The sequence below is a fragment of the Pan paniscus genome, chromosome 7 (assembly GCF_029289425.2).
Source record: "Pan paniscus chromosome 7, NHGRI_mPanPan1-v2.0_pri, whole genome shotgun sequence".
In the NCBI taxonomy this organism is placed as follows: domain Eukaryota; kingdom Metazoa; phylum Chordata; class Mammalia; order Primates; family Hominidae; genus Pan; species Pan paniscus.
Window position 1 is genome coordinate 90,359,607 of NC_073256.2, and position 15,735 is coordinate 90,375,341.

Genomic DNA, 15,735 nt, shown 5'->3' on the forward strand with positions numbered 1-15,735 from the left:
AAAAGATTAAAAAAAAAATCCTGGCCCTTACAAAGTTTACATTCCATGAACATCCTTTGAAAAAGTTGATCATACTCTACTCTCTTATTAAATACTTACTTTCCTCACTATTCCTTTAGATACAACTCTTTAAACATTTTTAATTTTTAATATATAGGAGTACAAATATGGATTTCTTACATACATATATCATATAGTGGTGAAATCTGAGATTTTAGTGTACCCATCACTCAAATAGTGAGCATTGTACCCAAGAGGTAACTTTTTAATCCTCACTCCCTTCCACCCTTCCAACTTTTGGAGTCTCCAATATTTATTATTCTACTCTGTATGTCCATGTGTGCCCATCATTTAGCTCTCATTTATAAGTAGAACATGCAGTATTTTTTTTTCTGTTCCTGAGTTATTTTACTTAGGATAATGGCCTCAAGTTCCATCCATGCTGCTACAAAAGACATTATTTCATTATTTTTTATGGCTAAGTAGTATTCCATTGGGGGTGTGTGTGTGTGTGTGTATGTATACATACATACATATATACACACATTTTATATAAAAATGTGGTGTATATACATATATATATGTATATGTACACATACTTGTATATATCTGTCTCACATTTTAAAAATCCAGTTCTTTGTTGATGGACACTTAGGTTGATTTCATTACTTTGTTATTGTGAATAGTGCTGTGATAAGCATATAAGTGCAGGCATCTTTTTGATATAATTATTTCTTTTCCTTTGAATAGATACCCAGTAGTGAGATTGCTGGATCAAATGGTAGTTCTATTTTTAGTTCTTTGAAAATCTCCATAGTGTTCCATAGAGGTTGTACTAGTTTACATTCCCACCAACAGTGCATAAGCATTCCATTTTCTCCACATCCTTGCCAACATCTATTGTTTTGGACTTTTTAGTAATAGCTGTTCTGACTGGTGTAAGATAGTATCTCAGTGTGGTTTTGATTTGTATTTCTCTGATGATTAGTGATAGATACAATTCTTGATTCTTCTACCTTTCTGGCTGTTTCTTCTCAGTCTCATTGGCTGCACAAGACTCATCTTCTCAACTTCTAAATGGGGAAGTGCCGTACTATTCAGTCCTTGAACCTTTTCTCTGCTTCTCCAGATGCATCTATTCACCATGTGATGGCCCCCAATTCCATAGCTTTAAGCACTATTTAGAAACTTGCCTCAGGGCTCTCTTTTCTCAAATGCTTCTGATCAGCAGGCACTCTTTGACCACTTGATCAAGATTGAACCTGCTCACCATTTTCCGTCCTCTTGCCCAATTTTATTTTTTAATAGAATTTATCACTATCAGTTTTTACATATCAATTTGCCCATTTATTAATTTTCTCCTCCTATCAGAATAAAAGCTCCATGAGGAAAGGGACATTGTTTTGTTCACTGTTCTATTCCAAGTGCCCCAAGTAACTGGCACATAGCACTCTGTAAACATTCATTAAATGCATAAATAATGATAATGAGAGCCGGAAGGGAGGGGGCTTATAGTACATTAAGAGTGTATTTGATGTGATCCATCACATTAACAGAATGAAGGACAAAAACCATATGATCATCTCAATAGATGCAGAATAAGCATTTGACAAAATTTCACATTATTTCATCATAAAAACTTGCAACAAATTAGGTATAGAAGAAATGTACCAAAACAAAATAAAAGTTGTATATGACAAGCCCACAGATAATATCAACTCAATGGTGAAAAGTTTAAAGATTTTCCTGTGAGATAAGGAACAAGACAAAGATGCGCACTCTCACCACTTCTATTCAACATAGTACTGGAGATTCTAACCAGAGCAATTAGACAAAAGAAAGAAATAACATGCACTCTAACTGGAAATGAAAAAGTTTAATTGTCTCTGTTTGAAGATGACATGCTCTTATATATAAAAATCCCTAAGACTTTATACAAAAACTGTTGGAGCTAACAAGGAAATTCAGTCAAGTTTCATTATACAAAGTCAACATACAAAAATCAATAACATTTTTATACATTAACGATGAACTATTTGAGAAAACAATCCCATTTAGAACAGCTACAAAAAGTACTTAGGAATAAATTTTTTTAAAAAGCTGAAAGATCTGTACACTGCAAATTATAAAACATTTTTGCAAGAAATTGAAGAAGACACAAATAAATAAAAATATATCCTATGTACCTGGATTGGAAGAATTAATATTGTTAAAATATCCATACTACCCAAAGCAATATACAAATAAAATTCAATCCCTATCAAAATTCTGATGACATTTTTTAAAGAAATAAAAAAAAATTCTAAAATTTGTATGGAACCACAAAAGACCTCAATAGCCAAAGCAATCTACAGCAAAAAGAACAGAGCTGGAGGCATCACACTGTCAGATTTTAAAATTTATTACAAAGCTATAGTAATCAAAACAGCATGGTACTGGCAAAAACAGACTCATAGACCAATTATATTCATCTATTCACACACTGCTATGAAGAAATATCTGAGTAATTTATAAAGGAAAGAGGTTTTATAGACTCATAGTTCTGCATTGCTTGGGAGGCCTCAGGAAACTTACAATCATGGTGGAAGGCAAAGGAGAAGCAGGCACATTCTTCACAGGGTGGCAGGATGGAGTAAGTGCAAGCAGGGGAAATGCCAGACACTTATAAAACCATAAGATCTCGTGAGACTCACTCATTATCACAAGAACAGAATAAGGGAAACAGCCCCTATGATTCAATTACCTCCACCTGGTCCCACCCTGACATGTGGGAATTATGGGGATTACAATTCAAGATGAGATTTGGGTGGGGACACAAAACTTAACTATATCATTCTGCTCTGGCCCCTCCCAAATCTCATGTCCTCACATTTCACAACATAATCATGCCCTTCCAACAGTTGCCCAGAGTCTTAACTCATTCCAACATTAACCCAAAAGTCCAAATCCAAAGTCTCATCTGAGACAGGGCAAGTCCCTTCTGCCTATGAGCCTGTAAAATCAAAAGCAAGTTAGTTACTTCCTAGATACAATGGGGATACAGGTATTGGGTATACCCATTCCAATGGGAGAAATTAACTAAAACAAAGGGGCTACAGGCCCCATGCAAGTCTGAAATCCAATACAGCAGTCATTAAACCTTAAGTTCCAAAATTATCTCCTTTCACTTCATGTCTCACATCTAGGTTATGCTGATGCAAGAGGTGGGTTCCCATGGTCTTAGGCAGCTCTGCCCCTCTGGCTTCACAGGGTACAACCCATCCTGGCTGCTTTCACTGCTGGCATTAAGTGTCTGTGGCTTTTCCAGGTGCATAGTGCAAGCTGTTGGTTGATCTACCATTCTGGGGTCTGGAGAACAGTGGCCTTTTTCTCATAGCTCCTCTAGGCAGTGCCCACATGGGGACTCTGTGTGGGGTCACCAACCTCACGTTTCCCTTCTGCACTGCCCTCACAGAGGCTCTCCATGAGGGCTCTGCCCCTGCAGGAAACTTCTGTCTGGACATCCAGGCATTTCCCTAGATCCTCTGAAATCTAGGTGGAAGTTCCCAAACCTCAATTCTTGACTTCTGTGCACACACAGGCCCAACACCATGTGTAAGCTGCCAAGGCTTGGAGTTTGCACTCTCTGAAGCAATGGCCTGAGCTGTATGCTGACCGTTTTTAGCCAGGGCTGGAGCTGAAGCAGCTGGGACACAGGGCACCATGTCCTGAGGCTGCACAGAGCAGAGTGGCCTTGGGCTGGGCCCCTGAAACCATTTTTCCCGCCTAGGCCTCCTGGTCTGTGATGAGAAGGGCTGCCATGAAGGTCTCTGACCTTTTCCCCATTGTCTTGGTGATTAACGTTCCATTCCTCATTACTTATGCAAATTTCTGTGGCAGGCTGGAATTTCTCCCCAGAAAATGAGTTTTTATTTTCTATTGCATGGTCAGGTTGGATATTTTTCAAACTTTTATGCTCTGCTTTCTCTTGAACGCGTTGCCACTTAGAAATTTCTTCCACCAAATACTCTAGATCATCTCTTTCAAGTTCAAAGTTCCACAGATCTCTAGGGCAGAGGCAAAATGCCACCAGTCTCTTTGCATAGCAAAGGTGACCTTTACTGCAGTTGCCAAAAAGTTCCTCATCTCCATCTGTGATCACCTCAGCCTGGACTTCACTGTCCATATTGCTGTCAGCATTCTGGTCAAAGCCATTCAACAAGTCTCTAGGAAGCTCCAAATCTTCCCACATCTTCCTGTCGTCTGAGCCCTCCAAGTCTCTAGGAAGTTCCAAACTTTCCCACATTTTCCTGTCTTCTTCTGAGTCCTCCAAACTGTTCCAATCTGTGCTTGTTACCCAGTTCTAAAGTTGCTTCCACATTTTCACATATCTTTATAGCAGCACTCCACTCTCTGTGGTACCAATTTACTATATTAGTCCGTTCTCACACTGCTGTGAAAAAATACCTGAGACTGGGTAATTTTTAAAGGAAAGAGGTTTAATAGACTCACATTTCTGCATTGCTTGGGAGGCCTCAGGAAACTTTCAATAATGGCAGAAGGCAAAGGAGAAGCAGGCACCCTCTTCACAGGGCAGCAGGACAGAGTGAGTGCAAGCAGGGGAAATGCCAGATGCTTATGGGACCATCAGATCTTGTGAGACTCACTCATTAACAGCATGGGGGAAACAGCCACAATGATTCAATTGTGTCCACCTGGTCCCATGCTTACAATTCAAGGTGAGATTTGTGTGGGGATACAGAGCCAAACCATATCACCACCGGAACAGAATGGAGAGCTCAGATTTTTAACAAGGCTGCCAAGACCACGCAGTGGGGAAAGGACAATCTTTTCAGTAAATAGTTTTGGAAAAACTATATACTCACATGCAGAAGAATGAAACTAGACCCTTATCTTACACCATGTACAAAAACCAACTCAGAATGGATTAGAGACTCAAATGTAAGGCCTGTAACTATACAATTACTAAAAGAAAACATAGGTTAAAAGCTCTTTGACACTGGTCTGGGTAATGATTTTTTTTGGGTATGACCCCAAGAGTACAGGCAGCAAAAGCAGAAAGAGACAAATGGGATTATATCAATCCAAAAAGCACCTGCACAGCAAAGAAAACAATCAACAGAGTGAAGAGATGACCTACGGAATGGGAAGAAATATTTGCAAGCTATGTATATAATAAGGGACTGATATCTAAAACATATGAAGAACTCAGATAACTTAAAGTCAAGAAAATAAATAATCCATTTAAAGAATGGGCAAAGATTCTGAACAGACATTTTTGAAAAGGTAAATGAAACAACAGGTATATAAATGGTCAACATGTATATGAAAAAAAATGTTGGCTGGGTGTGGTGGCTCATGCCTGTAATCCCAGCATTTTGAGAGGCTGAGGCAGGTGGATAGCTTGAGCTCAGGAGTTCCAGACCGGCCTGGCCAACATGGCAAAACCCTGTTTTTACTAAAAATACAAAAATTAGCTGAGTGTGGTGGCATGCGCCTGCAGTCCCTGCTACTTGGGAGGCTGAGGCATGAGAATTGCTTGTACCTGGGAGGTGAAGGTTGCAGTGAGACAAGATCTCATCACTGCACTCCAGCCTAGGCCACAGAGTGAGACCCTGTCTCAAAAAATTAGAAAAAAAAATTTAAAAAGAAAAGATGAAAAAAGAAAAAAATGCTCAACATCACTAATCATCAGCCATAATGAGGTATCACCTTACCTATCAGAAATGGCTATTATTAAAAAGAGAAACAATAACAAATATTGGTGAGCATGTGGGGAAAAAATGAGGCACACTGTTGGTGGAAATGTAAGTTAGTACAGTACAGTCATTATGAAAACCACCGGGAGGTTCCTCAAAAACTTAAAAATAGAATTCTGTCATTTGCAACAATATGGATGAACCTGGAGAGCATTACCTTAAGTGAAATAAGCCAGGCACAGAAAGATAAATACCACATGATCTCACTTATAAGGGTCACAGTAGCAGAAAGTAGTGGTTACAAGGAGACTGAGGGCAGGGTATTGGGTCGATGCTGGTCAAAGAACACAAATTTCAGTAAGACAGGAAGAATAAGTTCAAGAGATCTGTTGTTCACCATGGTGAGTATATTTAACAGCAACGTAGTGTATATCTGAAAATTTGTAAAAGAGTAGATTTTAGTGTTCTCATCACAAAAAAGATAAGAATGGTAGGTGATTGTTAGGTTAATTAGCGTGATTTAGCCATTCCACAATATATACATACATTAAAACATTATGCTGTACCACATAAATATATATCATTTTTATTTGTCAGTTTAATAAAATTGAAAGATCAGAGAAATTTCCTTAGGTGGGGGTGACAAGTGGGGACATTTTACACGTAGGGAACATGTGCTAAGGCCCTGGGGCAAGAAGGAGAACATGCAGTCAATGTAACAGAAGATGTACTCATGTCACTGAAGTGTACACAGTGTCGGGGAGAAAAGTACAAAAGGAGACTGAGCAGATAGGCAGGAACGTCAACTGTTCATAACTTAAAGATCATGATAAAATGTGTTTTTTTAATTTTAAATTTTATTCTAAAATAAATACAACGTCATTATTAAAAAGGTCTTTTAGGACTTTTTAAATGGCACATCTTTCAGTGGAGTCAGGTACTAACATAAAACTTGTTTTTTCTCTCTATGACTGTGGTCAGCATACTCTGAACATGCCAAATAACCAAAGACTTGAGAAGGCTAGGTGTGTATTCAGTATGACAAAGATGCGAAAAGAAACAAACTGGGTCTGTGATTCATTTCTTCTCGATCTCAGAATAGAATTCTTCATGTTAGGTCTTTATCTCAATTGCTACATGGCTTGATGATCTGTATATAAGGGATATTGAACATTGATTAGGCCAGTGAAAGAGAAGTCTTGTTAAAGGTTGCCAGGGTGAACAAAGTTAAAAAGCTAAAATTTTTAATCATGAAATTAGAAAGGTACTTTTTCTTACCCATCTTGGAAGCAGTGGAGCCAAACAGTTATATTCCCTTTTACATTTGGCATTCTGGATGTAGTACCTTTCCAAAAGCTGTTTACGGCATGACCAAAAAGAGCCAGCTTGTGACTAATTGGTAATATTTTAGTTTTACCAAGAGAACTAATATATGTTTTAGTTTCGGCAAAGATAGAAATCATGGAGATTTTGGTCCAACTGATTTTCCATTTTTTTCCGGGAACAATTAGCCACAAACTGTTGTATAGCTTTTAGGGCACCACCCAAGGGCCAAGTGATTCTCTTCAAATTGAAAGCATATCGTTCTTTTCCACATCACTGGTACCACAGCCAAGTTTCTGGGCTTATGTCACTTTGTCTAAAGTTCCAAGGGGGTTGATTTCACTTCAAGCATATTCTTGATCTTTCTTCTGGGCAACCAGTGTGGTTTGATCAGATTGACTTTCTGTAAATGCACTGGAGAATTTTTGTGGAACCTAAGTCTGTTATTGAAATGAAGCATTTGCTTATAATCATGTTCTCATATCATTCAGTACACAACTGGCTCTTCCCTTAGTTGCTGTTGTTTTTAAATCCAGATTCCCAACTATCTCCTACCTGACATTCTGTGAGACAGTAATTTTCCGGAGTTTGCATACTTGCCATGTATTGAAAAGCAGTATTTATCCATTGACAAAAATGCTTGTAAATGCATTTGATTGACCTGCTGAAATTTCGATTTTTAGAGTCATTTTAATATGGCATTTTCCCTTAAAATTTCCAGGCCTCATGGCACTTGTGCATTTATTTGTATTTGTTTATGTATTCCTAACACTTAAATACTTTGAGGTGTGTTCTTTCTGATCATACCTGCCTGTGGAATTCTGTATAGTTTTCTCACTCCGTCTCTAAAATAATTCAACCAGAAATGCAAAGGAAGGAGGAAATATGATTCTTTTTTGAGCTTTAGCTGCGAAGGAGTTAAGGAAGAAGATCATGGAAAGTTGGACAGAGCACAGATGAGTACAGTAAAGAATGAAAACCCGTATTCACAAACCATATGGATCCAGGAGTAAAAGTTGTGATTATTATTATTGTTTTGGCTCTTGTAACCTGCTGTTATGGAACCTGAATACCTTTTTTTTTTTGAGACAGGGTCTTGCTCTGTTGCCCAGATTGGAGTTTAGTGGTGTGATCACAGCTCACTGCAGTCTCAGATTCCTGGGCTCAAGTGGTCCTCCTGACTCAGCCTCCTAAATAGCAAGGACTACAGGCATACATCACCATGCCAGGTTAATTTTTTTAACTTTTATTTTGTAGAGACAGAGTCTCACTATGTTGCCCAGGCTTGTCTTGAACTCCTGCCTTCAAGCAATCCTCCCACCTCAGCCTCTCAAAGTGCTGGCATTACAGGCATGAGCCACAGCACCCAGCCGTGAATACCTTTTATGAAGTGCACAAAAATGATAGTATTTGTAGAGCACACTGAGGCAAGCTATGGAAAAGATTTGAAGGCATTTATATAGTATTTGGTGACATATAATTATAAAAACTAAAATGTAAAATTTTAAATGTAGATTTTACCAAAATGTAGATTTGGTTAAAACAGCACAAATTTTGAAGTACAAATTTTGAAGAGCTTGCTTCTGTTTCTATTTTGGAGAGTTACACATAATTTCTATTTCAGTGATTATCTGTCCAAAATTCCAATAGATGCCATTATCAAGAAATTGTTTACCCAAATAGTTAATAAAGTTAAAGAATGTTCTTACAATCATTTAAAGACTTTGACAATTGAAATTATATTTTGTATTTTGTTATAATTTTTCCCCTTTCATTGACAAATGTAATATTAAAGATTCTTGCAATAATATAAGTTGATTTTGGATTCCAATTTGCCTTTCTCACATCAAGCATTTCAAGTTGATAAAATTTTTGAACAATAATCTGTAATTGTTATGCATACATTATAAGAGCAGTCACCCTACAGCAATCTTGGATGCCTTTAAATGGTAAATTAGCCAAAATGCAAAGATGAATATTTGGGAACATCACTTATAACATTAATTACAGGAGCCCCAAGAGGCTCCTTTCTTCCCCCACCCTCCACACTAGCACTCCCTGGACACCTGAAACAGGACCGTCTCCAGCAGCCCTATCTACAATGCAGCACTGGACAACAGCTGTTGAAGTGGGTGCCCCGGGAGAACAGCACCTCCTTGGCTCACTCAGAGCAGAGCAGCAAGTGCTGGGTTCTGCTCCCTTTTTGCTGCCAGCAATTATCACTGGATACCTCTTTAGAGCCACTTCTCCTGGGGTGACCTCCTAGGATCTTCAAATCAGGCTGCTGGTCATAAAAAAGATTTTGCCTCATTTCCTATACCCCTAGGTCCTGGCTTGGCCACTAAGGGCTGAGTGGATAACTTCCTTTCAGAAATTTGTAGTTTATTTCCGTTAGTGTGCTAAAGTACAGGGATTGGGCCATTTCTTTCTTATAACTAGTAGTACCTTCTCTGTGGATGGAAGTAAGAGGGCTCCTAGGCAAGGTGCCTGCAAAGTTATGCCAGTTTCTTTGAGAATATAGAGAATATTCTCAGGATATAGAATGGAAAATTGAGGTCAGATCTAGGACAAAAATTCCAGGACGTAAGATTGAATTTCAGCGCTCTAAGCAACAAGATGCTTCATCTTCTATATGCCGCGAATACTACCATTCTCTACCAGTAATAGAAAAGACATTGTCAGCATCTGCACCCGTCTCTTTCTGTATTTTTTGAGTTATCTGGCATTTCCATATTTTGCTGACAGGCCAAGGTGAAAGTCCCCATCGTTTCATACCTGGACATCCCTACATTGTAACTCTGCATGCTCCTCCATTCCCCAGTACGTTGTCTACACTGCAGCCAGACTGACCTTTTACAAATGCAGACCAGATTATAACACAGGCTGCTGAAAACCTTTCATATCTTACTATTTTTCTTAGGAAAAAGAACAGAAATCCTTAATATGGCTTTAAAGTTTTTATGTTTTATTTTCTGCTTAATTCTCCAGCCTTAAAATATTCTACTCTCCTCTGGCTGGGCAGCCATGGTGGCCTCTGTCATGTCCTTTAACATGGCCTGTACCCTTCTTGGCTCTCACCCTACCCACAGTCTCCAACACATATTCACCTTTCAGAGCTCAGAACATAGGCCATCTAGAAAAATCCTCAGTTGAGTCAGGTTCTGCTGTTTTATATTTTCAAGACGTTATATACCTTTCCTTCAGGACACATTACAGTTTATAATCATACATTCTTAAGTACCATCATTTGTTTAATCTCTCCCACTCCCTACTGTAAGCTGCATGAGAGCAAGACATTTGCCTTTTTTTGTTATTTATTCTAGATTGAGAACTGACACTTAGTAAGCACATGACCAATGGCTGATGAGTGTTGCTGAATATCTGAAAATATGGGCTCATAAAAATTCTACCAAACCCAAATCATTATATGAATAATTTGGATACTGTAGAAGCATTCTGAGAAGAAATAATGCCAGTAGCATGAAATATACATAATGCCTATTTGAAAAATCTTCAGGCAACACTTTCCTATTTTTGGTTTAGATTTTTTAAGGGAAAATTAAAGCTATTACTTAAGTAATTCAGATCACGGATTTTTTTAAAAAGTGCCAAATTCTACTTTGATGTGAGATTGATAATGACAGGTAGGAGTAAAGTGAATTTGTTCTATATGACCCGAATAATTGTGTCAGTTATCCGTTTAACATGTGGTTGTCTATGTAATGGTGTGTTGGTGTGTTGGTTGCTTTACACGTGCCTGAATATTTAAGGAATCCTCCAGGGTGTCTGAATGTAATTAAAGTATGACATAAGCATTTTTTAAAAATGAAATGATTAAATCTCTACTTTCTTAATGACCTCTTCCACGTTAACAATTAGGAATGTGGAGGATCTAAAGGGCCTTTAAGTTGAAATCTATCAAGCTTAGTAGCCATGTAGCCTGGCTGACGGGCTGAGTTGATTGTTGGCTTAAGTTGAACATGGCATAAGGATTGTGCTCTCCTTTTCCATAGTGCTGGGGTTTTGGAGGACTTTGGTGCACTGATGCCTTCTGATTGCCTTGTTCTGCTTCCTGTCATTGTTAACACGGGCACGAGGAAGAGAGAGTAACTCGTATTTGAATTAAAGACCAGTTCAAAATTAGAACAGATATCTATTACAAAAGATTTGGCCTCAGGGATTGGTGACAGATGCAGAGATGAGGGAAGCATAAAACCAAAGGAAACGAAGCATCTGGAGAACCCAGGAACTCTTTGGACAAAAGTCTTTGTATGAAAGCAGAAACTAAACATTCGTTCAAGGGCTTGGATGGTCCAAAGAAATAAAACATAACTACCTCGAGAAATGAGAGGAAGAAAAAAATGTGATAATCTCTAAGTCCAGGTTAAAATATCAAACTATGTTCGTGTGGCTCAGATGAACGTTGGAGATGAAAAATATTTTGTCAGAAGCCCACAGATGTCGGAGGTTGTGGTGGTGGTGAGCTTCCTTTTTCAGCCTAGCTCCTTGTTCAGCTAATTCAGTAAAAACTGCTTGGGGCAAAGCCTAATTGGCAAACCGGAAAATTGGGCATTTTGAGGGCGACTTCTGATTGGTCTGGATCTCCACAATTCAGGCTCCAAAGTACTTAGAAGGTGTTTTTTAGTTCTGAGTGATGATCAAAGGTTACCAACTGTATGAGAATTGAAGTTTACTTTCTAGGAGTTCAGTAGTAGGATAAAGAAGGTGCTTAATAGAGTTGCAGTTAGAGAAATATTAGAAGGTATAATTCAAGAGACAATGAAATTGTGTAAGTCTGACCTTTGGTGTTGATTCTTCTCTGAAAATGGTTTCAATCAAAAACAGCAAAGAAGACTGTGGTGGCCCAGGAAGCAGAAAATTGCTGGAAAAGAAAAAAAAAATTGGTATCTTGTTTGATGGCATAGACAGGAGCTCCATGGTTTTCCAGTAGTCTGATGGGAGAGAGCATTTTACTTGAAAAAAATTGTGAAGGCTTTTTAAAGGAAAATCCCCTTCCAGTTCACTGTTTTATTGAACGAGGACTTTTTGAGTTCCTCTTATGTCAGCCAGTGTGTTGGTTGCTTTCACATAGATTTGCTCATGAAACTAATTTACTGCCTAGCATACTCTTTCATTAAAACACATAAACATTTTTAACAAGTTTAAGTTTTTGGCAAGCAACTTATTTGATGACAGAGGCTCTATGCTGTTAGGCCACGGTAAACTGTTAAATATATTAAATGAGCACTTTCATAGCAGTTTACTCATTCCTTTATTCCCTGACTCAGCAAATATTTATTGAAGACAAACGTTAAGAGCCAGGAAGTACTTTTGACATTAGAAATTTCAAAGTGATTGAAACAAGCAGAGAAGGGCACTTAGCCAGGTTGCAGATAATTACTTTCAGGATGGTTTTCTACAGTAGGTGATGCCTAGGGTGGGGGAGTGTTGGAAGTGGTCTAGGAGGATGGAAGAGTAAAAGGAAGGTATGAAAAGAGGAAACAGCAAGGGGCCAGCCTTTTGCATTCCAGTATAGTGTTAGTCATAGGCTTCAGGGCTCTCCTTGAGGGCATAGGTACTTAACTTTCAGAGAGCTTACTCCTGTCAGCTGAGGGCAATTCTTTGGAGAAGGGGAGCTACCGGAAGCCTTTTGCAGCCAACACTCACAGAAGCTGGGGGTGGTGCATTGGCCCAGTACAGGGTATCTGAGTGGTGCACCAAAACAGCGTCGGCCAACCACAAGAGTGACTGGGAGATGAATAATAAATATATCAATGGTCACTCCTCTTTGACAAAGCTTGAATAGGGATGTTTCCCCAGCAACATCCTTAGCCCTGTGCTCACAACTGTTATTTCTCTCTAAGCAAAGTCCACTCTCCTCTGCTGCAACTCAGCACCACCTTCTGATGTCCTCATGACTCCCTCACCCATGCATCCAGCCAGGCTTTCTCCAAATAAATGTTTGTTGAATGGATAAATATACTAGGAATTCTCTGACTGAAGAAGGAGAAAACATAATTACAGGCACAGAAAAGAGTTGTTCGAAGGCATGTTCAAAAGCTAGGACAATGAATTTATGTCATAGTGGAAGTTCAGGTCTGTTCAGAATGAAAAACAAGTGAAAATGTGCTGGTTGTATCTGACAATAATGCTAAACACATTTTTTTTCCTAAATCAAAACAGTTATTTCTGTTCAGCTCAAAATAGACTCCCAAGAATACTCCCCTCCTTACCCATTGTTTCCAAGAGAGAAAATCTGACATATTTAATCAATGGACTGAAAATGAAGTTTCCCTCTTCTCTCCCAGGCAGTGGGCTGCTGCTCTTTCTGGATGTTGGGGCAAGAGACAAGTCAGGCTTGGAAGGGTGTCCTAATATTTGCAAATGTCCATTTTTCTGTCCAAGCACAGAGAAGGTAAAGAGCCAAGAGGAAATGGTTAAGAGGGCTATCTTGGCAAGCCTTTTACTCCAGAAAGAGGAAAGAATCTTCAGAAAAAGGACAAAAGTGCAAAAAGATTTCTCTGAAAAAAAAAAAGAAAAAAGGGCAATCCAGCTTAAAAAACTTTGATGATAAGGAACTCTCTAGGGATAGATAGCTAGCAAAAAACATTCGTCTGAGCTTCAGAAACAAGCCCTCTGGAAACTGAAGGACAAAACACTGGCTGGACATTCCTGGCAGTGAGCTACGGATGGCATAACATAGCACCTACATCTCCTTAGCCATTTGTTCTATTTTGCTCTACATTAACAATTCACAACAAGAAGAGTGGAAAGTGTTAAGGAGCTACCATTTTGTGCCTCTGACACCTCAGCTACTATGCAAGTTGTTTCCTGTAGCCTACTTCATTTGATCCTCAGACTGACTTGCTATCTTCTTTGTAAAAATGAGGAAACCAGAGCTCAGAGATTCAATAATTTGCCCAGCTTCATGTATTTATTGAGTGGCATGTGCTTTCATCTATGCTTAAATGTAATTATGTGTACTTAAAGGCAAATATCGTTCTCCATTTTCTACATATCCAAGATTTTAGGGATGATAGGGTTTCTCTGAGTTATGGTTGGTAATAAAAAAGAAACTTTTTCGTATTAGAGTAGTTTGAGGATAGAGCAATTATCATGTAAGGTATACTGCTCAGAGTTTATGCCCACCTCATTCAGGACACTCTAACAATAAACACAGGCCTTTTGACCTGGTGGGCTAGATAGTCCCTGTGACAGCCAGACTCCTCATTTAGTTATCTGTGGAGTAGGAGGGAAATTAAATATACATCTGCATCTTTTCCAACAACAAATCTTAAGAGATTATTGCTAGTTATAGCAGCAATGGTTTCTGCTATAGAAGAATAAATAGAAAACAATGTTTGGTGTATTTGAATAATTAGTTCTATCCTTTTTTCTGAAAGCTTTGAGAGTTACTTGATTTGTTTTTTATTCTTTTGACTTGAAATTGAGAGGCATATTTCTACTTTTTTGATTCTTAAACATTTAAGATTCTTCTACCTTTTATGACATAGAGATTTAATATAATTACCTAATCATATATTTACCTGTTTAAGGTACTTCAACAGCTGTTGATGTGATGGTTTCTGTGAATTGGTAGAAAGATTTTGGACCAGTAGTAATAACTTCTCAAAAACCCTCTGTCTTAGTTTGGGCTGCTATAACAAAAATGCCTTAGACTGGGTAATTTATCAATGACAGAAATTTATTTCCTGTATTTTTGGAGGATGGGGAGTCCAAGGTCAAGGCACCAGCAGATTCAGTGTCTGGTGAGGACTTGCTGTGCTTCAGAGATGGTGCCTACTTGCTGCATCCTCACATGGCAGAAGGGGCAAATGCTGTGTCTTCACATGGTGAAAGGGACAAACATGCTCCCTTCACCTTCTTTTATATGGGCACAAATCTCATTCATGAGGCCCTCATGATTTAATAATTTCCCCAAAGATCCCACCTCTTAATACTATTGCATTAAGGGTTCAGTTTCAACATATAAATTTGGAGGGACACAAACATTTAGACCATAGCAGCCTCCTTATTTTACTTAGGAGTATATCAAGCATACTCAGCAAGAGAAGCTGAAGAGGATGAGAGCCCTCTAGCTTAGACATCACAACACCTCTATGAGGCCATTTTTCCACTCATTGCTCCATTGCAGGCGATCCTTATGATCTGGGCATCCCTCCCCTTGAGCTGACTGTGGCTGTCGGACGACGTATTGATAGTGGCTTCTCCTGGACCACAGCATGACTGCGCAGGTTTCTCCAAGACTCTCGCCAGGGAGATCCAGAGGAGCAAGTTTGGTCTCAGGGTGCCACCAGCAGGATGTGTGGCCACCAGAGCCTGCGTTTGTGATTGGGGCTTATTATCCTATAGTGGCCCCGCAGTTTCTTTCAGGGGAGAGCCTGCTTGGCTCATGTCTCTCCCTGAGTGCTATACTTACCTCTCATCAGCTCATTTATTTTCCAAATATTCTCTGAGGTGCTGTTATCTTACCTAGGGATTAAAAAAAAAACTTACTTAGGGAGAAAAAAGTTATATTAATTCTGGAAATAAAAGCGTTTTAAACTTCAGGCTTAAAAATTATAATTTGCTGCACATTTGAAAGTAAAACACATACAACATCTAAATGTAAATATATTTGGTATGAGTTTAATGTTATCCTTCACCAATATTCTGTATGTAATTCTGAATATTTAGGTTGCCAGTGCTAGCC

The 15,735-nt window shown here is 38.7% G+C and overlaps 1 protein-coding gene and 1 long non-coding RNA gene across 2 annotated transcripts in view; one reads left to right on the top strand and one right to left on the bottom strand.

Moving 5' to 3' along the window:
* LOC117981429 (uncharacterized) overlaps positions 1-15,735 on the bottom strand; it is a 76,874-nt gene that overhangs the window by 10,874 nt on the left and 50,265 nt on the right. The window contains exons 3-4 of the long non-coding RNA XR_004672954.3: positions 15,463-15,515; positions 11,823-11,904 (exon numbers count right to left, since the gene is read on the bottom strand). This is a non-coding gene — a long non-coding RNA (uncharacterized LOC117981429). The remainder of the gene's footprint in view (positions 1-11,822; positions 11,905-15,462; positions 15,516-15,735) is intronic.
* Positions 1-15,735, top strand: part of PI15 (peptidase inhibitor 15) — a 242,207-nt gene that overhangs the window by 4,100 nt on the left and 222,372 nt on the right. The gene's annotated exons all lie outside the window — the stretch shown is intronic.